Source organism: Gopherus flavomarginatus, chromosome 21, assembly GCF_025201925.1.
Source record: "Gopherus flavomarginatus isolate rGopFla2 chromosome 21, rGopFla2.mat.asm, whole genome shotgun sequence".
Taxonomy (NCBI): Eukaryota; Metazoa; Chordata; order Testudines; family Testudinidae; genus Gopherus; species Gopherus flavomarginatus.
This window is the reverse complement of record NC_066637.1, coordinates 10992105-11017946: the sequence shown is the minus strand read 5'-3', so window position 1 is coordinate 11017946 and position 25842 is coordinate 10992105. Positions and strand designations below refer to the sequence as shown.

At 40.0% G+C, this 25842-nt stretch overlaps 2 protein-coding genes across 9 annotated transcripts in view; both read left to right on the top strand.

Moving 5' to 3' along the window:
• The window catches only part of LZIC (leucine zipper and CTNNBIP1 domain containing), a 33041-nt gene extending 13803 nt beyond the window's left edge, over positions 1-19238 (top strand). For 2 of the 5 annotated variants that reach the window (XR_007770763.1, XM_050931453.1), the window contains exon 8: positions 1165-1547. The gene's annotated coding sequence lies outside the window, so the exon portion shown is untranslated. Of the gene's footprint in view, positions 1-1164; positions 1548-2303; positions 2561-18603 lie in introns of those variants that run through there. The other 3 variants (XR_007770765.1, XR_007770764.1, XM_050931454.1) reach the window with 3 other exon arrangements.
• The window catches only part of CTNNBIP1 (catenin beta interacting protein 1), a 66354-nt gene continuing 52660 nt past the window's right edge, over positions 12149-25842 (top strand). For 2 of the 4 annotated variants that reach the window (XM_050931458.1, XM_050931457.1), the window contains exon 1: positions 12149-12314. The gene's annotated coding sequence lies outside the window, so the exon portion shown is untranslated. Of the gene's footprint in view, positions 12315-13941; positions 14016-25842 lie in introns of those variants that run through there. The other 2 variants (XM_050931455.1, XM_050931456.1) reach the window with 2 other exon arrangements.

Below are 25842 nucleotides of genomic sequence, written 5' to 3'. Positions count from 1 at the left end.
ACAGCCCCAATCATAATCCTGGTCTATGCTATAAGTAATCAGAGGCGTCAGTTGCAATGCTGTTTTCTCCTGACACGCTTACCACATGGTTAAAAGCTGTAGTGCAAATGGCGCCTGTGACACCAGAATTAGGTTAAAATCCAGGACAGAGTTTAGGTGGAGCTAAATAAAACCTCATACTGTCCTGAGTCTTAGCCTGGTTCTGGAAGACAGTTTTATCCTGTGTACACTACAGCTTTTTACTGTGTGGCAATCAGGCCTCTGACTCAGTTGGTATAGACTAAGTAGAGCTTACAGCATTTGCTTTTGTAGATGGGTAGTGGTTGCTTCTTAGTCCAAATGGAAGAACTGTACTTGGTGCCTTACATGTGTGTTGCATTCATTGTTCTTTTAACTGTAAAATATCTGTGCACACAGGTTCTGTACAATAATGGGGATCATTCAAACAGTTACAATACAGGCAGTATTACTTTCTAGCTCAGTATCTGTAAATACTTCATGCCAATTTGAGCAGGAAATCTTTCTTCACTGGTGAGTTTTGCTTGACTGCTTATAGAAGGCATATGTGCCAGATCTTCCTGTCAGTTTAAATTTGGATGTTGACCTAATGATACCAGGAGCTGTAGATGTTTCTGTAACAGCCTTTCATGCAATCTTCCTTCTCCTTTTAGTGCGGCTTATAGAATCATAGAATATCAGGGTTGGAAGGGACCTCAGGAGGTCATCTAGTCCAACCCCCTGCTCAAAGCAGGACCAATCCCCAGACAGATTTTTGCCCCAGATCCCTAAATATCTGAACCTTTTCTCCAGCCATAAGAACATTTCTCAGATGCACATTTTACAGCTCTGTATCAGCTAGGATTTCTTTTCCTTTCTACAGAAGAAAATAAGCTTGTCCAATTTCTTATCAGGTTCAGTCTGTCCTTTACCTGGATGCCAGAATCCTAAGGTTCCTTATCGCAGTACATCTGGAGAGATTGTGTTTCCACTGATACACTTTTATTACTTCTAGCTCATACAAAGAATTAATTTCACTTTAATTCTGCACAATTTAGATTCCGACGTTTGATGAAGATTGTTATATTTTTTCCCTTTTGACTAGCTGTTTTAGATACAAACTATCCCTTCCCTTCTCCCCCCACCTTTTTTTTTTTTTTTTTTAAGCTCTAAATGTGGAGGAAGTATGTGAAATATCATTGGCAAATGGAACAGCTGGCTGAGAGTAGAGCGGCATACTATTATTATACAGCACCCCACAGAGAAAGCGTGACTGTGGAAATCTGATGTGTTCATGAGTCACAGACGCACTCAGTCCCCATTCTGACAAGCTTTTGATAGAGACAGAAATCTGGTAAGAGAAGAAATCTACCCTTTATTAGAAATTCTATGTATATTGAAATTATTTTTCTGATAAAAATTAATTCCTTCATTAAATAAATGAAAGCTGTTTACGAAATGGAATGATTAAATGCAGGGATTTGTTAGCATTGTAGTAGGTAAATTATAAAGTAAGAAGGAATAAAGATTTCCAACTGTATAGTTAAGGAGGTGAGTGTGTGTCCGAGAGCTTTTAGCACCAGATAATAATTGATGTTCCTAGGAGGTGGTACTTAATTTTTTGGTGACGCTTCAAATTGTTTGTTGGTATAAAAGCAGTTTCCTCTGTGTTCAGAGTTGTTGCTGTGTGAGTGAAAGCAACTTTCTAAAAGCTTAACATCTTTAATTTTAGTGAGTTACTGTGGCTTCATGGGAAATCTTGACAGCTTGCAAGTTTTCCTGAACATTGTTTATCGCCTTGCTCCTTACCTGAAATATTTGATTTCTATAGCAGACAGTTTTGCTGTCAAAGAGAGAGTGGTAACTTAAGATGGGCAAAGATCAGACAGAATTTTAAGAAAAATAGATCCTGTTTTCATGTAACTGCCCCTAATTATAAAAACTAAGAAAGACAAGTACTGAAGAAAGATAATATTTAGAATTGTTTCTAAACTAATAATGGTTCATGAATATCAGATGCTTTCAATGCAGAGTGTGAGATTATGAAACTTTGGGACAAATTAATTTAAAGCAGGTATAATTCTGTTGACATCAGTAGAGTTGTGCCTGCTTCAATCAGCACTGAAATTGAACCCCCAGTTTTCAGAACATCCTTCTCTGATACACTCTGTGGAACATTAGAGTTTTACATCTAAAAAGGGGATGATATTTTAGTAGGTTTCTACCAAACTATAGGTTTGGTAGAAAATCAAACAATAGTTTTTTTTCAGTTTAATGAAGTGTTTTTCTTATCTAAATTTACACAGATAATCCACTACAATGTTGAAAACCCAAATGCTATACACTGCAGCTATCTAATGAGACTAGACAGTGACATTGACTATAAATAGTAAGTAAAACTGGACCAGTCTGGTTTGTTTGCATTGTGTATAAAGTGTAATAAATCCTAAACATCATCATGAAGGATGAAAAGGTAAATGAGGCTTTGACTAATTCCTTTAGTAGTAAACTAAGATTGTAATAAATAACCAGGAAGGGATTTCAAAAATAATTTTTTTTTATTTTGATAGACATGTTTCTAAAAGCCACTACCTTAATGAAAGAAACACATAAATCAGTAGAGGCAAAACAATCCTCTTTTTTTAGATGGGATCCTTAGTCGCAACTTTTAGTTTCGGTGTCTGGAACAGCATTATCTTCACTCACATAAAGGCTGCTGAAGCTTCATAGCTGAGCAAGCAGCTTATTAAAGGGCATTATGAACAGTCTAAAATTATTGAAAACAAAACACCTCATGGGGACTTTAACCTTCCTCTCCTCTGTCTTTTACTCTGCTCATTACTGGTGCTAAAGAACTCTCCACTTCCCCTCACAAAATGCTTGCAGCATTAATATGTAAATGAAATCTTTCAGAGTTCCCACAAATCCCAGTGAGCTTACTGTGTGGCAACATAGAAATTGCTTCCCTTCTTTCCAGTACTAGAAAGGAGCTGTTAACTGCTATATTTTATATTTTAATTGATTTGCAAATACTTGTGGGTTTCTTAAAGCCTCCATTCTACAGGAAGGTGCAAGATTGTTATAAAAATGGCTCCCTTACTCAGTATATTTGTGTATTAGATATTTGGGAGCAAGAGTGCATTTTTAATAAACTCTAGTCATAGACTATCTTATAATTCAAGAGAGGTTCCCTACAGAAGAGGTCAGTGATGTTCTAGTGAACTTAGTGATGAAATGTTCCAAACATGATTAGGAAGGACATGAACATTGAATTTGTCAAGTGGAAGCTTCCTCTCTTGTGTTTTTTGTCTCAAAGCATTCTGAGTTCTCTGAGGAGTGGGAGAAGTCCCCCCGCCCCCACAATAAAATATGAATTGCTGCAAGAGAATTATTTCCTGCGATGAAAGGTAGAGAAGGATGTAGATGGGCCTACCTTTTGTTTTTTTCCCCCAGAAGTTCCTTGATTTAGGAAGGTAAAGGTGAGATGGGACGCGTGCCAAAAGAGACTTCAAGATTAACTGTCAAAATCATTGCAGGGTACTGTGGGCTAAGCAGACATGCCTGGTTACAGTTTGGGTGGGATCAAAAATGTGTATCTTAACCCTTGGGTTGGGGCCTTCCCACAGAATGCCTTAGCCATTGCTGTAATTTACAAAGGAAGACAATGACACTATGTGCTACTTACATGTTGGCTACACAAACTATTTCTCTAAGATAACCACTTTTTAAAGGGCTACAGGAATATCATCACAAAGTAATCATGTTACTTAGAAGTGTGCTATATTAAACATTGTCCTTAGTGATCTTGGTATCATGACTTCACCAGTATCCTATCCCTGATGCTTCAGTAGGTGTTGAAGATAAACACTTTGTCAAGAGTTTGCAGGAACCCCATGCCCCATGGAGCAGGCTTATCACATTTTACTGAAAACAAATTAACATTGAACTAAGACTAGCTAGCTAGGCATTAAAGTCCACAACAGAAACAGTAGTCCTTCACAAAGATACAATGCATACACTGTCCTGGGTAGGCCTTGACCATGCCAGATCACTTGGGTTATGGTAGACACAACCTTGTTTCACTCAGAACTGGCCTCTAGTAGAACCAGCCAACTATTTTTATTTGAACTGCTGGGCCCTGATTGGCCTCTGCCAGCTCCTGGCCCTTCTAAGTGTGGGAGGACCAAGTCTCACTCATTTTGTCTGTGGCTGATCATGTGAGGCCTCTCTAGGCAACCTGGAGGGCTGGAGGATGGTCTAAATTCAGTGCTCTTCCTTTTTCAGCATTACTACTACTTTGGGGGGGTCGTGCCATGGTAGAAGGGCCTCCAGTAGGGGGCAGCAAGTGCCCAGAATGCCCCCTCACATCCATGTTCTAATATTATGGTAATCATTTGCTCAGTTAGGAAAGCTGAACATGTAAACATTTTTTCTTCAATCCTGCATTTTAGCAAGTGTTTCCTCTTCACATCATCATCTTTTAATAAAAAAACGTCTGGAGGAAAGGATGGTCTTGTAGTTAATAATTCACAGGCCTTGGACTCAGGAAATCTGGGTTCTGTTTCTGGCTCTGCAGTAGACTCAGTGTGTGACCTCCAGGCAAATCACTCATTCTCTGTCTCATTTTTTCCCATCTGTAAAATGTGGATTTTAATACTTACATGCCTCATGGTGTGAGGTTAAATCATTGTTAGTAAAGTGCTTTGAAGATTAAAAGTATTATATATGTGTTTATCATTTTACTTCTTAAGCCAGAATTATAAAATGCAAACAGCTGTAAATCTGGCAGTTCAGCTGCCCAAAGTTCATTTTGGTCATCTAATTTTTCATTTTTAAATCTTTTTTCTTTGTAGGGCTAGTGTGGTAGTTGTAGGATCAGAAAGAAAAGGGACAGGGAAAAAATTGCTTCTATGAATACCTTTGTCTGCGTCTTCCATCCCTTTCTCCCCCTGTTGTTTTCCTCTTGTTCATGGGTGATCTTGAATGGAAAAGTAACTTTGTCATTTGTATTACCATTAAAGGAAAAATATAAGATTCATCTAAGAGCTCTCTTAAGAATCCATCATGTTGTCTGAGCTGAGGAAAATCTAGTTCAGTTGGGTAGGGAATTTTATGTTAGTGTTACAGCCTTTTTAGCTGCTGCCTTAGTAGGATGTCATTAGTGGTAGAAATATACCTCTACCTCGATATAACGCTGTCCTTGGGAGCCAAAAAATCTTACCGCGTTATAAGTGAAACCGTCTTATATTAAACTTGCTTTGATCCACTGGAGTGCACACCCCACCCCCCCCCCCGGAGGTAGCGGTGTAGTAGGCAAATCAAAACTTATCCCTTTATCTTTTTCAGTCACTGTGTAAACCCTTTACCACACTGATTTTATGTCCCCCTGCCATCCTGTCCAGAAAAAAATGATTGTCTTTTGAAAATAAAAAAAGCTGTAAATGTCACCTAGATGCTGTTCCCTACTTGCCTGCCTTCTGTCTCTTCTGCGTCTCTCTCCCTCATCCGGTCCTGGAGAAAGCCTCTCTGCTTATTAGGGAATAAATGCCCCTTTCTGTTTTGTGTCTACTTAACCACCAATTATTAAGATAAGTAAGAGTGTTCCCATGCTGAGCTCTTTAGTAGGATCCATGGAAGAAGCTGACATTTTGTCTTGGTACAAGATGCTCAAGCTTCCCTCTTTCCTAGAAGTCCTCAACACAGTTGGTCTAGTCATGCCTGGGGTCTGCAACTGTTTCATCATAATAGCTCATTATAGCAAGTTCTGGGCAGTGCTGTGGCTTTCTGGTTAGAGGAGTGAATATCTTCTTGTGACTCCAACTAGCCCCCATCTTCCAAACCCTCCCTTTCTCCTCTGGCAGACCCTGCCCCTTTCCATAAATATGGACATCATAAAAGGTCACAGGGAGCAATGAATTTGTTTAAGAAATTTCTTTGTGATGACATTTTTGTTTCTTGAGATATTACCAGTTCCATGTCCTGTGAGAGATAGCAGTAGGCCTCCTTGGGATAGAAACAAGACCTGTTCTCAGTGGGGAGGGAATTCTAGTAGTCTTGATATGTTAGGAATCCAAGTCAAATCCCAAACATAAGTAAATTAGGAATTCCCTTATCCTTTTCCAAAACTAACCGCCTGATACACAGAAAACTGTACAGGCAGTTTTCTGGCTCTATGTTGCCTCAGATCTCTCTTTTCTAAGAGGCTTCATGCCATAATTATTTAAGACTTTAAAGAGATAACCAAGGAAATATTGGCCTGGATCACAGCAACTCTAGGAGAAACAAATTTGTTATTAACAAATAACAGCCAAAGCAGAGAAGGACAGTCGATTCGCCACTGGAGTAGTAAGAAAGCTGTCTCTGTAAAGTGTATCTTATGTCTCATTAACTCAAGTAAAAACTTCCAAAGCTGCTACTGTCTTGTGCAAGGGAATGTCTAAGTATTATAATTCATTGCATAGCTATGCCTTCTTCCCTGGGAGGATCTCAAAGTATAAGCATTTAATTATAATTGTGGTAGGTAAGATGAGGAAACAGGCACAGAGAATGGAAGTGACTTGCCCATAACTGCTTGGTGACTCAGGTACATAGGTGGGAACAGAACCCAAGATGCCTGATTTGTTGCTCTAACCACTAGATTTTACTGCCTATGTAAATTCAACATTTGACGTCTGTTATAAATGAACTTACCATCCAAGACTGTAGAAATCTTATTAATCCTCATGAGAGGCTCCTTCTGGCCTCTGCAGGAGGAAGGCTTTACCACAGTGCCCCCTAAAATACCTAGCTTGAGTCAAATATTGTAATAACATAGGCTTTAGCTCAGCCAACTTAGCAAATATACTCTGCCTTGTCTGCCCTAGACTTTTACAACGTTAGTTAGAATAAGTAAGCTAATGTTCTAATATCTCTTTAAATCCTAATATAGACAAAACTCTTGATAGGTGATTATATTTTCCTCTTTCATTAAAATTTCCTTCAATGTAAAACACGACCTTTCACAAACAAGGTCACATTTTTCAAGAGGGGACTCATAATTTTTGGTGCCTGAGTTTTTGTGTTTCCAATTTGACACTTTTTGGGCCTGATTTTCAGAAGCACTAAGCACCTAAAACTCCCAACTGCAGTCAAGGGGAACTCTGAAAATCAGTTCCAAGGTGTCTAATGTTGGATATCAAAAATGTGAGCATCCAAAACAATATGCTACTTTTGAAAATATAGCTATGAATGAGTAGGTTTAGAAATGGAGATTTAATGCCAGTATGTATAGTAACATACATAGTATACAATTTCATGTGCTTAGCTGAAATCCCTATGCTATGCTGGAACCATGGGGTAAATTAAGGATGGAGTTTTAATCAGTTAAGAATTTTTTGATGTTTGTAAGTTTGAGTTCTAGTCATGGAAATTTCTTTCCATCATTCAGAAGACTGGTTTAACCTCTTTACTAATAAAACAAAATATTCAATACCCAGTTTTCAACAGGCCTCCAAAAATGGGTCTATAATGATTGCAAGTGCTTTGTTGTGCCTGGGGTTTTCCCCTTGCAGATTTTGTTGGCACACATTCCTTAATATATAAGTAATAAAGCTTTTCTTCTGATCGTCAAACTGCCATCCTAACAACATGGAGACCATTTGTAGTGCCTGATGTTAAATCCCTGTGCTGTTGGTAAGTCAGTATCTAGCAAGATAATCACTACAGTCAGGAGGGTCGTAAATACAAAATTTTATCTGGAAACATTTTATTTTAAAATACAGTTAAGAGGTGAGATTGAGGAGAAAAGAGGATTCTCAGCATCTAAACTTTAAGCTCAGATTTCATAACAAAATGGGATTTTAAGCCCTACCCTTGTACTAAACAGCCAGTGGTGCGTATCTTTTTTTTGCCCATCTCATCTAATCTTTCTGGGAATTTCTAGTGCATCCATCACAGTGGAATCTAAGCACTAAGTAGTGCAGCAAAGACTGCTGAATTATTTAATTTGAGATATTTGTAACATTGTTCTAACATAGTATAGAGGCAATGCCAGAACTCTGCTATCCACTAGTCACGAAAAATACTGAGATCACTCTTGATCCCAGCTTGGCTACAATAATGTCCCCAAAGAAGGAAATTAATAATACCTTGGGTGGCTCCCGAAAGTGACCAGCACATCCTCAGGGGGTGGGGTGGCAGGGGGTCTCCACGCATTGCCCCTGCCCGCAGGCACTTCCCCTGCAGCTTCTATTGGCTGCAGTTCCTGGCAAATGGGAGCTGCAGGAGCAGGGCATGGAGACCCCCTTAGCTCCCCCAGGGGTGGCAGGGACATGCTGGCCGCATCCAGGAGCGGCGCAGAGCCAGGGCAGGTAAGAAGCCTGCCTTAGCCCCACTGCATCAGACTTTTAGCACCTAAAATCTCCTGGTTTGGCACTGAGAGGTGGGGAAGAGTTGAGGGAGGGAGAGGAGTTTGTCAGTGGGGTCTGCGGACCCCTTGGAGTACCTTCAGGAGTCCCCAGGGGTCTGTGGACCCCAGTTTGAGAAATGCTGCTTTAGACAACTAAGCATCACAACATCCTTCCAAGATTGATAAACTTTATTATCCTCATTTTGTGGATGGAGAAACCCAGGCATGATAGAGACTGGTTTTCAGAGGCACAGAGCATCCATATCTTCCATAGTCCAGGTGGAGTTGTAGGTGCTTAGCACTTCTGAAAATCAGGCCCTAAATGACTTGCCCAAGTGAGTGGCAGAGCTGGCAAGAGAAGCCTGGTCTCCTGATAGCCTGTCTTGGGCTTTATGAATAATAGAATGGTAAATTGGCAAGTTGCCTAGTAGCAAAAGGTCTGCAAGATCTTAAAACCTGTAAAACTCAGTGATCCCAAAACTCAGAATAGTTGTTGGAGATAGTAAGGGAGAAGGGAGCAAATTGTTTTGAACCCATCATTTTAAGAAGAGGACCTTGAGAATTCACAAAAGGTTGCCAAAATACTACAGATCCCTCACTAAAAAGCTTTCTAGAGGTATGCATTTCAACCTGGGTGCTACACTGATACTATATAAAATTGCTGTAGGATATGTTACACAACCACGTATTCAAATGAGGATAGGAGAGCTAGAACCTGTACAGTATTTTATTTTTAAATTACACTTTGCCCCTAATGCCTTCAGAAGCAAATACATCCTATTACAAATGAGAAAATTGTTTCATGGTGGAGCTGCCAACTCCTCACTGCCATAAAGTGATTTTGGATCTTTCCCTCAGACTCATGTATATTGCTAATTAACATTATTCTAACTGGAGGATCCCAGAGCGATGCTTCCGCATTTTTCTTTCCAGCTTTTGTTGGTGCTCTCATGTTCTTTTCTTAAATAATTAATAATCATTACTGCCTGCTGTGCAGTGTGTATGTGCTGGTAATAATCTCAGAACCCATCATGTCTGCACCATTCCTGTTCCTGTCTGCAGCTTGGGTTTGCTCTTTGGAAGGGCTTTCATGTTAAGACCTTCATTAACTGTCAGTGGGGTACAGATTTCAGTAGCATTAAGCTTTGATGTCATTAAATAAACTATCAAAGGACAGGCCACTGATTTAATTGCTCTGACTATTTTTATGTAATTGAGATAAAATAGAATAAAAATATATTTACTAAGTAACACTTATAACTCTTTTCGTCTCAATAATTTTATAAATGATTAGACCCAGATCCTCAAAGCTAGCCCCTTGGGGGGAGGGATAGCTCAGTGGTTTGAGCATTGGCTTGCTGAACCTAGGGTTGTGAGTTCCTTCCTTGAGGGGGGCCACTTAGGGATCTGGGGCAAAAATTGGTCCTGCTAGTGAAGGCAGGGGGCTGGACTCAATGACCTTTCAAGGTCCCTTCCAGTTCTAGGAGATTGGTATATCTCCTATTATTATCTAACTCCTAACGATTTCAATGGGAATTGGGCACCTAAATACCTTTGAGGAGGTGAGCCTTAACTCATTCCCACAACTCGTGTGTGTGGAAGGTAAGTAAACAACTTAACCACAAAAGAAGTCAGTGTCAGAACTGATTTTTTTGTGTTCCAGTTTTGTGTTAACTTCTCTTATCAGTGAAAATCTCCATCCTACTTTTACTGAAACAATATCAGTTAACAATATTCATTAAACTGTGCATCCCAATGATTGACACCTTTTGTAGCACTACAGGATTCAGTCATTCTGGTTGTATTAACAGTTGGACATGAACTCCTACAGTAGTCTGTTAGGAGTTTAAGCTTGTGCCATATTTATTTGTAAACATAATTTTCCCAAGGCATGAGATTTGACTTTTGACTTTGTATCATAGCTACCTCAGAATGGCTCAATGGCCATGTGACTTCCTCCTAAAATTACAGGAGTTGAAGGTTGTGGCATCTATGCTCAGAAAAGCAATTTCACATAGATGTGCAAAGAAGACCTATTACTTGAACGTCACAATAATTTGGGCAGTCTTAATATATCAGTTTCTCAGCAGGGTTAGAACATAGCTGGTTATGGTGTCTGTATTTTAGTTTTAGTGGAATGTGTTTTAATACTGGGCTGGAGATACTGTAATAGCCAGGGCCCTACCAAATTCACAGCCATGAAAAATGTGTCATGGACCATGAAATCTGGTCTTCTGTGTGCCTTTACTCTATACTATACCGATTTGATGGGGAGACCAGCATTTCTCAAATTGGGGGTCCTGACCCAAAAGAGAGTTGCAGGGGGGTGGCAAGGTTATTTTAAGGGGGTCACGGTATTGCCACCCTTACTTCTGGACTGCTTTTAGAGCTGGGGGGCCGGAGAGCGGTGACTGTTGGCCAGGCGCCCAGCTCTGAAGGCAACTCCCCATCTGCAGCAGCACAGAAGTAAGCCTGGCAATACCATACCATGCCACTCTTACTGCTGAGCTGCTGCCTTCAGAGCTGGGTGGCTGGAGAGTCGTGGCTGCTGACTGAGGGCCCAGCTCAGGCAGCAGCACAGAAGTAAAAGTGGCCATACCATACCATGCCATCCTTACTTCTATGCTGCTGCTGGCAGCAGTTCTGCCTTCAGAGCTGGGCTCCGGGCCATCAGTCATTGCTTTCCAGCTGTTCGGCTCTGAAGGCAATACCACCACCAGCAGCAGCACAAAAGTAAGGGTACCACAACACCCCCTACAATAACCTTGTGACACCCCTTCCCCCTCCCCAACTCCTTTTTGGGTCAAGACCTCAACAATTACAACATTATGAAATTTCAGATTTAAGTAGCTGAAATAATGAAATTTACAATTTTTAAAATCCTACCACAGTGAAATTGACCAAAATGGACTGTGAATTTGGTAGGGCCCTAGTAATAGCACAGCCATATCCAGCTGAGTAGGATGGCTAGCGGGAAGGTGAGGCTGAGTCCACAACATCACTTGGCACTGCTTTATAATGTCAGAGTCTGATTTATAATATCTGTCCCAACAAGGTGAACATCTAACTTCATACCAGGACATGGACTTAGAGCCAACTCTGCTAACAGTACTAGCCTGTCAGCAAGAAGCTTAAATGACAGTACCGGTGGATTTCTGGCTCTACTAGCAACCTTGCAATGAGCCTGTCTTTAGTCCACTCCTGGTCTTCCTTCCCTAAACACTAGGTCTTGCTCTTCTCCTCCCCAGTGCTTTTGCCTCCCTCCCGTTTCTCAGACTGACTCCTCCCTTAGGTTTGTTGTCCACACCCCTTTCTCACTGGCTCCTCCTGCAGAACCATTGACTCCACCCTTTATTCCATCCTAACCCCAACTCCCTTCCACGTCAGCCATCCCTGTACATTTAAACTCCTCCCACTGGTATTTGGCCACTCTCACTTACTCCTTTACAGTTCTGCCCTCTCTTCTTCGTTTTCATCCCATTCCTTGTCCTCTGCAGGACTCCCCCATTCCCATGGGTTTAAACCAATTTTGACCCCGCCCCGTTAATTGTCCCGGCTTTTGACTTTAGCTCCACCCCGAAGGTGGCCACACCCCTTTCCACATCTCTGGCCCCTCCCTTCCCTGTGGCTCTAACTCCTCCTCCTTTGGCACGATGGCCCCACCCCCCAGGTTCTGAGGCCGCCCTTTGCCCCTCCCCCCTCGGGTTGTGCCTGAGGCGCCACCGCTGCCCTGGGCGCTGGGACGCGGCGGGTCCCTCCCCCGGAGCCGCCCAGGCGCCTCCCTCCCTGGGCCGCCGCGGTGAGTCACGACGGAGGAGGCGGCCGCTCTCTCTCGCCTTCTCTCTGCCGCGGCTCCGGATCAGGCCCCCGCTCCTGCTGTCGCCGCCGCCGCCCGTTCGCCTGCCCCGGGCCGGTCTGGCCCCGCACCCAGGTGAGCACCGCCTGCCTGCGGGCCCGGGACTCGCACCCGCCCGCCCTTTGTTCCCGGGGCTCGGGCTGCTGTAACAAAGGGAGCTGGGCCGGGCCGGGAGCCGCTTGGTGCGAGGGAGCCTGGGGGCGGCCAGCCCCCCCACTGCCCCGGGCCCCTCTGCCAGACCCGTCACCGCCTGGCCTCTCAGCGGGCTCCTCAGCTCCAGCCCCCCGCACTTCCTTCTCCCCTTCCTGGGGCCTTCCCTCCACCCCAGGGCTGCCCCGCTCCGCTCCGCTCCTCACCCGGGCGCCTCTGCGCTTCCCCGTTCGCTGTCTCCGTGCTCTAGGGCTCCCCCAGGCCCCTCCACCCCTTTCTCGGGGCTCCGGCTAGGCTCCAGGCCTTCCCCAGGGGGGCCCCGAATCCCCTCTGCTTTCGGGGCACCCGGACCCGCCCTTCCCGAGGCTGGTCTCAGCGCCCCTCCCAGGACATTCCTCTGCAGAGTCCCCCGTCCGCTTGGTCCTCCCTCACCTGCACTGAATCCCTGCCCTCCTCCATCCTCCCCGATCCCTCACCTCGCTACTCTTCCCCACTGAGGATGCTGATTTCAGCCTGACTCCTCACTGGTTCCGCCCTAGCCGGAGCTGCCTGCCGAGGTAGTCACAGTCGTAAACTGACTGATGAAGATGACACTTCGCTTTCGGTCAGGTCGTATAGCCGATAGCTACTGTCTTCAACGTGCTCTGCAGCCTTTTACTCTCCCTTCTCTCTCCTTCTGCTGGTGGTGCCAAAAATCTTAACTGCTGCCGTTGTGGAAGGTTGGGTAATAGCATGTGATTTCTGTTTGCTTAGAGTCCAAGTGGTTTTAGGCATTCATGGCTTTTAAACCCCAACTGGTAATGGATACTTAGACACCACAGTCTTTTAAAATAGATATGGTATTTTGCTTTACTTCCTGACTGCTATATAGTGTTTCTGTGCGCTCTTAAACAGCTGTTATGTCCTACCCCAGAAGTGACTGCATTTCTGTGGCAGGTGAAGTAATTCCCACATAAAGCTGATTAATGTGCTTTAAAATCTTCAGAATGACAGGTGAGGAATAAAATTTTAATAAACAGAGCACTTAACCTTGCAGCAATGTATTCCATGCAATCAGTTCATGTGTATAGTATGGCTTATAAAAGTTACACCCAGCATCGTAGCTGTTTAGCTGGTAGAGACAAATACAGGTCATTTAGATTGAATTGCATACAGGTAGAGGAAATTTGAAGAGCTTCGTTGTGAGGCTCAAGGAAGTGTGTAATAGAGATTGAGATGGAATTTAGTTGCAGATAATGTCTGTATAACCTTGAATGTTAATAGATGTGCTCTTGATTATTTCTGTTAAAGTAACATATCATAGCAGGATGCACAATGTTGTTATGGTAGCATTAGGCCTGAGCCAATGATGCAGTTGCAGTAGGGTTCTGTGCTTCCAGGGGTCTGTTCCTGTACCACATGCATGGAACTGGACTCCCAGAGCCATCTATTCTGCTTCCACTCTTCTGACTTCGGTAGGCTTCAGCAGAGACTTCATTCCCCAATTGAATATTGAGGATAAAGATGGACATCTGTTTGCTCACAGTATATTTTTTTTTCTTCACTTTGATGGCAGACAGCTGCTTGTGACAGGGACAATGAATGCTACTCCGCAGAGCAAATCATTGTCAGAGGCCAGGGAGAGAGGTATGTCAGTAACTGAAATTCTGTTTCTGCTCTGGGAAATGGATAAGAAATTAATTTGAGCTCTGCTTGCCATCTAAATGTACTTTATAAATACATTTCTGGTACACTCTGAGGAAAAGTAAAAGCCACGTCATTTTGTGGACTGTATAGATACTCTGTTGTGGGACGGAAGAATAGAGTAGTTTGCTCTTTTGTGGAGGGTCTTTTTGAGGATTTCTGAGGTCTTGTCAAACTAAATAAGCTTTATAACTCTCATCTGAGGTGAGGTAAGGCCAGGCATCCCTTTCTTATAAATGGGGTAAGTGTGCAAAAACTGAGGCACAGAGAAGTTAGGTGATTTGCTTAGTCTTTTGAGCTAATCAGGCTACATCATAGTTTCAAAAATCTGCAGGATTACTGGCTTTGAATCAAGTACTGTAGAAAGTTAGACAGCTACTGTCCTGTTATAACCAAACAGCTGTCTTTTCTAATAAATATTGAGGGGAGCACAGTTTAGTGTGTCTAAAGTAAAAAATAACTTTAGGTAGCCCACTAAACTACTGTGTTGTGCATTAATTTCTCTAGCTTTGGTATTTTATTGCCAGTGTCGGACATGAAGTGTGTATTGATGTATAGGCAGTTATTTGTCATGGATTGGGCGTGCATCACTGTAATTTAGTGTAAATCCACTTACACACCCTTCAATATTTCTATTTTCAAAGTATGTCTAAAACTTTTTAATACTGTACCTTTACATAAATGTACTTATCAACCACAATGCTAGTGCCCTATTCTCATCCTTCCTTTTGCCTCTGCCAGACTGACATAGATAATACACAGTAACGGATGTGCTGTAGAAACATTGAAGTGGTTTCATGATGCTATAGGCTGGAAAAAGTGTTTGCTCTTGGATATTATTTGCAGAATTTTTGTAAAAATTATTAGTAGATTACAGAGTATAACTGTAGCATTTGTATGTGTGGATTTGTGCACTCTTTCAGCTGATGTAAGCACATGTTAATTGGATAAATCTAAGCAGCAGCTTCTAAAATTAAAAAATAAATCATAAAGTGGTAATGAGAGAGAGGGAGACTTAAGTGAGTTAACTGAATATACATAAGCTGGCCATTTGAAGTGCTTGGGTCCTCATAAAAACTACTGTGAAATACACTACTTAAAAATGTAGCGTCCTTAAAATACAAATTTCAGCAAAATCCTGAAAACACCTCAAAGTGGGATTTTCAATGGGAACCCATTCAATATTCTCGGGATGGCACCCACAACATTTACATGAATCATATTTGTCATCTTTGTGGACACATAATTATTATTAATTTGTTATTGCAGTAGCACCTCAGTCCCCTAGTCATTGACCAGGAATCCATTGTGCTAGGAGCTTTACAAACAGAATAAAAAAGAGAGTTCCTGATGCCAAAAATGGGAATGGAGCAATTCTGCCTGATAGTGATGCATGTGCTTTAGGACCTCATTCAGAAGGGAGAGGAGTATTTTTTTTTAAATGTAAGTGTCTGGGGTTTCTGCCAATGTTGAATGTTCATTGCAAGAAATAATTGGTTAATGACTGTACAATCCTTTAAAGATATGAAGTGATATTTTTAGTATGAAGTAGTAGTATTAGGGGAATGTGAAAGGCAAGTTCTGAATGAAATCCATATATGATATCTATACATCTGTTATTTACAACTTTAATTGCCTTGTGTGATTCTCCCCCCCTCCTCTTGTTGTTCCCAGTTTGTGTCATTCTGCACTTCTTGTTTTGCAAGGAACAGAGACAGGACTACAAGAAATTTTATTTATTTCCTCCCCTCCTCCCGCCAATGGCAAAAAAACTCTCAAATTTGAAATGCATCTAGTATTAAATGTAAGCTCAAAACAGTATCATAGATGCTATTATATTTGCCACATAATAGGATATACATCAGTGGTTTGTATACACATGGTTATTCATTTAACATATTAAAGAATGGTAGGTGCATAGGAAACAACTTGTGTAAAATAAATTGGCCATGGCTATTTCCTATGAAATGCTGTTGAGTTGCTAACATCTCTAAAGTTTCATTATCATCTGGAATTAGAACCTTTCTATAAAACATAAATCTATTCAATTTAAAAAAAAATTCATTTATATATCCAGTATTTAAATAGAAAGTAGCATCTTCATAGACTGCGATGCCAGAAATACAGCTCAGCATTGAGTGCATATGGGAGGCAAGAGACTTTCAAAACCCACTGTTGAATTTATTTAGAAAAAATGCATTACAGCTTTCTTCATAACAACTTTGATATCTCCTGAAAATTTTCCATTCATTCAGATGCTGACTTGCATTTCCTCTGTTGCAAACGGTTATCAGATTGGATTTCCAGCTGAGAGGTATCAGTAAAATAGTAGCTGTCTCTGACACACCAGCACCAGTCATGGAGTTGAGATGATGAAATAGTCCTTGTAGTAACTATTTTTTTTTTTATTAAATAATAGAATCCTTATGGTTATGCTGAATATTTATATAATGGGGAGTCAGTAGAACAGGGAGATGTGCAGGAAATTGATTAGACAGTGAAAGTGGGTAATTGAGATTTCTGTATTTGCAAATATAATACTTTAAATACTAAAACTAATCAGTCATGTTTTTAATTTTGAAGTACTGTCCACTATGGAATGCTCCTCTGGAATTCTATCTGTGGCTGAATAGGCCTACCATAAACCACAAAGATTGAAACACATAATAAATAGAGGCTTACAAGAGATAAAAACCATATTTAACATTTAGTGGTTTCTATTGAACACTCTCAAAGAAACAATTATTCCTGTCTCAACACCCTCCTCCCCCCACAAGATAATTAGATTAATCAAGAGCCATCCTTTGTCCCCAGGTATCATGCAGAGTACTCTTTACAAAGACATGCATATATAAATATTTAGGTGTGCTGTTTAAGATATTATCTAATAATCTACACCTTAACTTAAATATTACATGAGAACTATACATCCTTCCTATTTAAGAAACCAGTTTTGGAAACCCATTGTAAATGGTCTCTTCTGTCTCTCTCTCAAAACTGTGAGACTATGGTCTATTTTCTGTCTTTTCAGTTTAAGAATTTTGATTTGCTGAGACATGAAGTGTGTGCATTAATTTCAGCCCTGATCCAAGAAAGCATGTTTAACTTAAATGGTACTATGCACATACTTAAAGCTAATTGAGCTACTCCTGTGCTTAAGTTAACCACCTGCTTAAGGTTTATGTAGTGTTTACAGGTTAAGAGAAAGCAAGGACCAGAGACAATTCTCCTTGGTAATTTTATAGAGCGAGCACTTCTGAGGAGCTGGGATTAACTCTGGGTTTGTGTTGGCCAAAGAAATATAAGTTAGTGTTGCATATTGCATACTTCAGAGAATTAGAAACGAGGGTTCCTTTGTTCTGTTCGCTGCTCTGCATTTGACTTTGAATATGCTGAGTTGGACAAATGCTGAAAATACTTTGAATATTGGTTTGAATTTTTAAGTTAGTTTTAAGTATTTGACCTTTTTATGCCTCTTTTGCATTCGCTTTCTGTGACTATTCTAGAAATGAACTTCATAGACATGAATGCTAGCAAAAACTGAATTTAAAACTAATATGACTGGAAGCAGATTTTGTATTGAAAAACTAATCAATAGTATAAATCTTGAATTTCAGATTTTCACTTGACTATTTAAAATTCTCTTGGGTTGTCACATAAGTCACCAGTCAGAGAACAGAAATAATAATAACTTGACTTGCGTAAGTAACCAGCATCACTAAATATTAAAAATTTGCATGGGCTCTTTGCAGATTTGCAGCCCAAGAGTTATTTATCAGAAATTCTTCATTTCCTCAATTTGTTAGAGAATAATTAATGGAAAAAAATTGTCAACTTTTTCATTTGCTTAGCTCTATTTGTGACCATAGGCAAGTCAAGCTGAGTCACACAGAGGTTTTCTATCTTTCTATAAAATAATAAACTACCCTGTAAGAATGTTGTGAGATTTAATGTTAATGCTGCCGCTGCACTCATAAGGTCTGATTGAAAGTCCACTGAAATAATTGGGAGTCTTTTCATTAACTCTATGGGCCTGATTCAGAGCTCACTAATGCTTTTCATTAGGGTACTGTACACAAGTCCCACCATGTACTCTATGGCAAACATGACCTACATTTTTTAAGTAAGCTCTCTCCATTGCTGCAAACTGAAAATACTGCAGCAGCATCAAGTAAACAGTAAGTGGAGGTCTTTAATTAAAATATGAAAGAATAATGCCACCAGCACAATATTCTCTGGTATTTAATATATACATTTAATTTTAGGTGGTCCCTCCAATTATGAATTAAACAAATTTTGTTTTGAATGCGGATAATTGAATTGCAAATTGTGTGAGTGGGGTTGTACAGTTAGTCAGGGGAGGCCGTTTGAGACTGTGGGATAAACACAATAGTTGGATGCTTCTGCTAAAATGTCTAGTAGGGATACAGATACTAAAAATATATTCGTTGTCTTATAAATTTTGACATCCAGATTGAGATGAGTTGGAAGTGTTCATATCTCTGAGCTGCTTTTTTTTGACTGTCAGCAGATTCTGGAAACTACTCATCAGTCTATGCAGGATTCGCATTTGGAGGATTTTTCCTTCAGTCCTGGAAGCTAGAGATTTTTTTGTTTGTTTGTTTTTTGTTAATGAAAACTTAACCAGTGCTGCAAAACTTACAGTAATATATTGATTCAGCATTAAATTTCACAGCAACTGAAATGCATGGGGCCCTGATTACACTGTAGTTTATTCTGAACTGTGGAAAATTTCTCTTGTATGATAGTACTTGTGATTACTGTCTTCACCAAAAACAAAACAGTATGTTGTATCTACCTAAAATATTGAACCTGTACTGGTGAAAAAACTTAGCTTTTGACCCTAACTACATCATTTCTGAGGGACAGATTATAAATTTGATAATGTTCTTAATGGTTATAACTAATATAGTAACTAATATAGTAACCTCTATCTAGTTTTTCCCTTCAGCTGGGAATTTCACTTCTAGAGATGGTCTGTAATTTATGCTAAATTGTTTGGGATATGCAAAAAGCCATCTAGAATCTCATTGGATTTTCCCCCTTATGTGATATGGTTACACTGAAGCAGTTGATCAGTTAAAACCTCTTAAACAATAACTAATTTGAGAGCTCAAAACAAATCTCATTAAACACTTGCAAAAATATCTGCCTTGTATTGAGTGTGTTGGCTAATGGTCTCAGGGTTTCTGAAACACTTATTATAATTACTCATGTATAATAGCATTTTGGTTAAGTTGCTTACGTTGGTTGATTGGGGTATGTACTCTAGGGTCTGTATCCCTCTTCTTTGCTGTGGGTTGGGGTGCAATCTATCCGGTAACTGCTCTGCTTCAGATGCCTCTGTATATCACAGAGGCCCAATCAGTCTTTTTGAAAAGTGTTTAGTGTTAATCCCTGAATAAATCAAACTTCCAGGACAGTTGAGCATGGGGTCCCATATGCAGCACAGTCTAGTTATTTTCTTTATTGATGTGAGTATATTCTCAGCCTCTTAGCGGCCTGTCTTTCTCTCAGTCTCCAATATTGTCTCCATTGCAATAAATTCAGTATTGATTGGGGGCACTGTTTAACCCACTGACTGAAAGATTTTAGGGATTATTTCTTTACAGCCCATATGTTAATAGGTTTCTGCTAAGGGGAAAATTCTGTTGTCAAGCTAATGAGTTCGTTGAGATTATTTCACAGTTTAGTGCTAATATAACTTTTCATGTACAAGACTGTGTCTAGGAAGGAAGGAAATTACATCCCTGCTTCCTGAGAAACATGGAGCCCCTTGAGGGCAAGATTTCCTTCCCTGCAGTCTCACCTTCTATCAAAAAACCTTATATAGCATACAAGTACAACAAATGAAAAACTACAGATGGTAAAACATCTGCATCAAAACCAATATGTAATTAAGAGTTTGTGTTTTGAATTTGTGGATGGTAGAAGTCCTACTTGTGAAAAGAATGACAAGGAATGAAATCACTTTCTTCTCCACCTCTTCTCCCCCCCCTTCACCCCCAATAAGTCTCTTTGAAAACTAGGCTAGATCATTTAATGATCTAATAAAATGGAAAGTTTGAGGCTGTTTCTGCTGCCTTTTAAACAGAAGCTTCAAAGAGAGTAGAAAGGCAGGAAAATGGCTTGCATAAACTAACTATGGCATTAACACAGACCAATTTATAACATGCAGGAAAAATATTTCATATGCAGTATATTCTTGGTAAGATCCTTGGAGCGGGGAACTGTTTTGCATAGAGCAAAGTATGGTGATAGTGCTATCCAAATAACCAGGGGTCTATGCTGGTAAATAAATGGTCTATGCTGCAGCTGGCTACAACACACTCCCCTGCAATATAAATGTGCCAGGCAAATCATTAAATTGTTACAGATTTTGATTTTAAACAAAAACAACTGAAAAACACACTTTAGTTGGCTTTAAAAATATACATTGATAAAAACAAAAAGTAGTCCCTTTCTAAAGGGATTTTAACCCTCATTCACTTCCTGGCCATGTATGGGAAGCAGCACAGGAAGCATTTTATATATTGTACATGTGCTCCAAACATAGTGATTTGGGCAGGAGTGATGCCTACATCATTACTTTGAAGCAGACTTTGTCACCCTTTGAGGCCAGAAAAGTGTTAATTGTTTTTGTCCATTGTTAAACAGCCAATTTCCACAGAGTGCATTTGTTAGCATTTGAGACACACACTAAAAGGGTATATAGTATTGCTAATCAAAACAGGAAATTGATCATGCGTCTAATGGTTATCCAATTCTAATAACTAGCTGTCACCTTGAGAAATAACAATTATAGGTAAATAGGCCAGTTATCGCCTCTAAAAGAGGTGTTGTACCTTAAACATAAAGAGCTTTCTCAGTAAAAGTATATGTTCTAGAACGAGGGTTCTCAAACTTCATTGCACCGTAACCCCCTTCTGAATACGAAAAGTACTACATGACTCCAGGAGGGGGGAATCAAAGCTTGAGCCCACCCAAGTCCTGCCAGCTCAGGCAGGAGCAGGAGAGGGCAAAGCCCAAGCCCCAGAGTGCAGGAGCCAAAGTCTAAGGGTTTCAGCCCCAAGTGGGGGGCCTGTAAACTGAGCCCTGTCACCCAGGGCTGAAGCCCTCTGACTTTGGCCTCGGACAGTGGGGCTTGGTCTTGGCCCCAAGTGGTACAGTCCCAGGCCCCAGCAAGTCTAACACCAGCCCTGGTGACCCCATTAAAAAGGGGTTGCAACCCCCTTTAGGATCCCACAGTTTGAGAACCCCTGTTCTAGAGTTACCATTGTTACACATCAGCATAAATTGCAGAGCAGCACAGGTCATATTTTTTCATTAAAAATATCTTCAATACGCTGAGCATCTGCAGAAAGACACCTTGGTGACTAGCACCATAGAAATACCTGTAAGTGAAAGGGTGCTTCAGTAAGTGATATAGAGGAGATAAGTATTTCCAATCCACGTTAATAGTGTGCACTCAAAATGTGGAGAAGAAAGTTTGCTCGCCGTCCAAAAACAGTTTAAGACTCCAAATATAGTTGTTAAAATTTTGGGGTTTTAGTCTCATTCTTGCAGATATATTTACAACTATGAATTCTTGCTGCTTTAATTGCCTACTGGAACTTATTGGATTTCGGCTTGTTATGTTTTTTAGATTGTTCTGCAAGGGTTTGTCATTTAAACACTTTTGGTTTTAGTGTAATTTATGTTTAGATTTTGTTTTCATTTTAATATAAACTAAAATGCCATTTCAGCCACCAGTAAGACTGAGTCAGAGCAATATGTAATCATTTTAAAATCTAAATACAAAAGTGAATTATTGTGAATAATGTCTGTTTGGCTTGAAATCTAGATCTGAACATACAAAGTAATACTAGACTAGTTCTCCACTAGTGCAGTCTTGAATACTGACGTTTTCTTCCTAGTTGACCTTCTGGCCAGTAAAGAACAAATCACCTACACTTAGGCCATTCACACATATCTATATCAAGTCCTGTAGTATACTTTGATACGTATATATGGTAGGCTTTTGATTAAGCTCATTGTGAAAAAAATTACATTTTATTCTTATTCAATAAGTGTGTAGAGTGGCCTAGCAGATTGTCAATTTGTCCATTGCCAGCAGTGGGCCAATTCTTTATCGCTAGGCCTACTACATGGAGTTAAAGTATTGACACCATGTGAATGCTGGTTGCAATTGCTTAGTGCTCTGGCTTCTGTGTAATAAATAGCAGCCTTGTGCATATAGACTGGATTTTTCTGAAGAAGAGGTTCATAAGTCTTTAGACGTAAGAGCCTGGGTTGTTTTTTTACTGCTTTGAGTCTAGCACTTGCTAGCTCTTGTAAAGCCTCAAGTGAAAGATCCTCTCCTTGGAAATGTGAGAGATTTCAGTGACAAAGATGACTAAGTCCATTATGAGTTATGTGACCACAGTTGTCAGTTTTGATCTCCATATGAAAATTCTCCTTTAGCCCCTGAATCAGTTTCTGAAATATGTTCCCTAAGATGACTGCCAAATGATTAGTACCCCAAATACATGAGTGGATACATGACAGTTGCCTCAAGGGCATCAACAAGAACTTGAAGTAGGTGTCCTCTTTTGGAACTTAAAAATAAAGTTATGAAAAAAATATTTCCCATTAAATCCAACTTTTAAAGATGGGGATCTTTGAGATCCTGAAAAGCCAGCTCAGGGTTCTTTGATGGAGTGCACAACGACATGTGGAGTAACTTTGTGGTCTGCAGTTTGAAACCCTTTTTTTCTCAAAGAGCAGTGGGAAATTATGGGAGTTGAAGTGGTTCACACAAGGAGGTTTAGTTTCATCATTTTGTCAACTTTTTTTGAAGAATTAATCATAAAACTGAATTTCAAGAGTTTACAAGAGTAAGGTAACTATGGGCTTCAATATGTTAAGTCTGGTCCCTTGAGAAATTAACAGAAAGGGCCACCTTAACTGGTTACAGCTAAAGTTCTGGGTTACGTCTAATTTTTTGTACATTCTATATAGTTTCTGCTAGGTATGTCTTCCTGTCCTACATCTTTATACTGTTCCATATAAAACCATGAGTCATCTAATGTTCTTGCAAGAAGTTCTGTCATTTGGCAGAGGTGAAGGTTCTTTCCAACTTCTAACAAAAAAGTAAAAGCAGCAAAGAATCCTGTGGCACTTTATAGACTAACAGACGTTTTGGAGCATGAGCTTTCGTGAGTGAATACCCACTGCGTCAGATGCAATCTGACACAGTGGGTATTCACCCACGAAAGCTCATGGATTCTTCGCTGCTTTTACAGATCCAGACTAACATGGCTACCCCTCTGATACTTAACAAAAAAGTAGTAAATTTATCATAAAAATGAGTCCTAGCAACATATTATTTTTTTTTTTTTTTGCATCTTTCATAGAATCACAGAACTGTAGGGCTGGAAGGGACCTTCAGAATGCATCATGCCTGGCCGCCCCCGCCCCCCCGCCCCCGTGCTGTGGGAGGGCCAAGTGAATCTAGACCATCCCTGACCAACTCATTTTTAAAAATCTCTGATGATGGAGATTCCTCCATCTCCCTTGGAAGTCTGTTCCAGAGCTTAGCTACCCTTACAGTTAATTTTTTTTTCTTAATATGTAACCTAAATCTACTGTGCTGCAGATTATGTCCCTTACTACTTGTCCTACATGGACATGGAGAGCAATTGATTACTGTCCTCTTCATAACAGCCCTTAACATATTTGAAGACTGAGCAGGGATCTGATACGTCATCTTTTCTCAAGATTAAACGTGCCCAGTGTTTTTAACCTTTCCTCACAGGTCAGGTTTTCTAAATCTTTTATCATTTTTGTTGCTCTCCTCTGGCCTCTCTCCCATTTGTCCATGTTTCCTAAAGTGTGGCTCCCAGAATTGGACATAGTACTCCAGCTGAGGCCTCACTAGTGCTGAGTAGAGCAGGACAATCAGCTCGTGTCTTACATATGACAATCCTGTTAATATACTCCAAAATATTCTAAGATACTAGTTTTATAGACTTCTCACTTCCAAATTAGTATGTCTTGCTTTGTTTCATTTTGAGTTAATACGATGATAATATCTGTTAACTTGAGCATTAGTTGAAAAATGTAAATCTACTTTAATGCCTGTACAAAATGCTTTTACTTAAAGGCATGTGTTCTGGGAGTGAATTGAAGTGCCTAATTCTTTTTGTTATTTTCAACATACCTTTAGAGATCCTACCAAGACTTGGCTAGTGTGTAGTAAAAAATAATTTGCTTTCTTACAGTGCATTAATGTTTATATAAATATATTGACAGGAAAGTGTATATAATCCTAAATACAGGCAAATGCATAATATTTTTGTAACCACTATCTTCCCTTCCATCCTATTGTTTGCTGTCACTTGCGTCATCTCTTCTAAAATTGTATTGCTTGTAAATTTTTCAAGGAGGATACTATACCTTTGAAAATAAGCTTTTGCTAAAGGATTTTTTTTTCTAGTTTTAACAAACATTTTAAATTAGGGACATGTTATCAGACTTGCAGAGAGATTTGAATATCATTTCAGATACATAATGTAATTAAAGGCACAACAAGGCTGAGTTCTTTTTCTGGAATTAAAAATTGCCTTTCTTTAAAAAGAAATTAACGAAAAATATATGCTGTTTCATTTACCTTTATGAGGCATACCAGATACTTAACTTCATACGTTGCTAGTGTGATATTGTAAAAATCTAATTCAAAACGTGATTTTTGTATGCCTAAATCTCAGGAGATAAGAAACAGTTGTGTAAGAATAATGGTTAAGTAGCTAGAATAGCTTCTCAACCTTCATGTTAGACCTGATGTTCAGAAGAACATACTCACCTGGGTTGTTCTTGCAACTTGCTGCATTAATATTTTCAAAGTGCTTTGAGATCTTCTCATGAAAGGAGCTATAGAAATATAACATATATAACGAGGAAAGGAAGTTTTCCCAGTTTGGTTTTATAAATTCTCATGTTTGGGTGGCTGCAGTTGTGGGTTTGTTTGTTTGTTTTTGTTTGTTTTTTCCCCCAGAGGGAGGACTGTAACTGCTTTTTTCTGAATTGGACAGGACACTCAGGGACCTCTGAATCTACATTTAGAGTTCTACATGAAGTGTAACTAAAATCTAACACCAAGAGTCCTCAGACTCCAGGACATACATGAAGATAGCTCTGTGCCCAGAAAATGAGATGGAAAAAAGGCATTCAGGAGTTCAGCGTTTACTGTTCACTTATAAATAGATAGCTGTTATGGGTTCTGGATTCTTGTATCCTTCTGGAAATGGGAATTAATGTACCCTCCAGCTGCCTGTGGCTGAAGGTCAGATTGAATTAGAAGAAAATTTTGTAGCAGGATTTGTAGATTCTGATTTCTGACTTCAGGTTTCAGAGCTCCAGCTGTTAACTGGAAAATCTCACTGTAAATCAACAAGGCTTTAAAGGTGCAGCGTCCCTCACACTTATGGCTTGACCACTGTGACTATGATGTCACCAAATGAAATGCTTTGTGGTGTAGTTGCTGAGGCCAGTGGCTTAACCTTGGATAACATCACAGAGTTAAAGGGACTTCTTGTTGGTTGTGAACTTATATTTGCATAGTTCATGTGAAACCTGTGGAAGCTAGGTTTGTTCAAGATACCTGGTCATTTGAACTTTTATTGTCCTCTCCCTTTAATTTAGGTCTTTAGATTGAAATATGTCTTCATATAGATCCTACAAGGATCAAAGAGGAAAAATATTTTTTGTA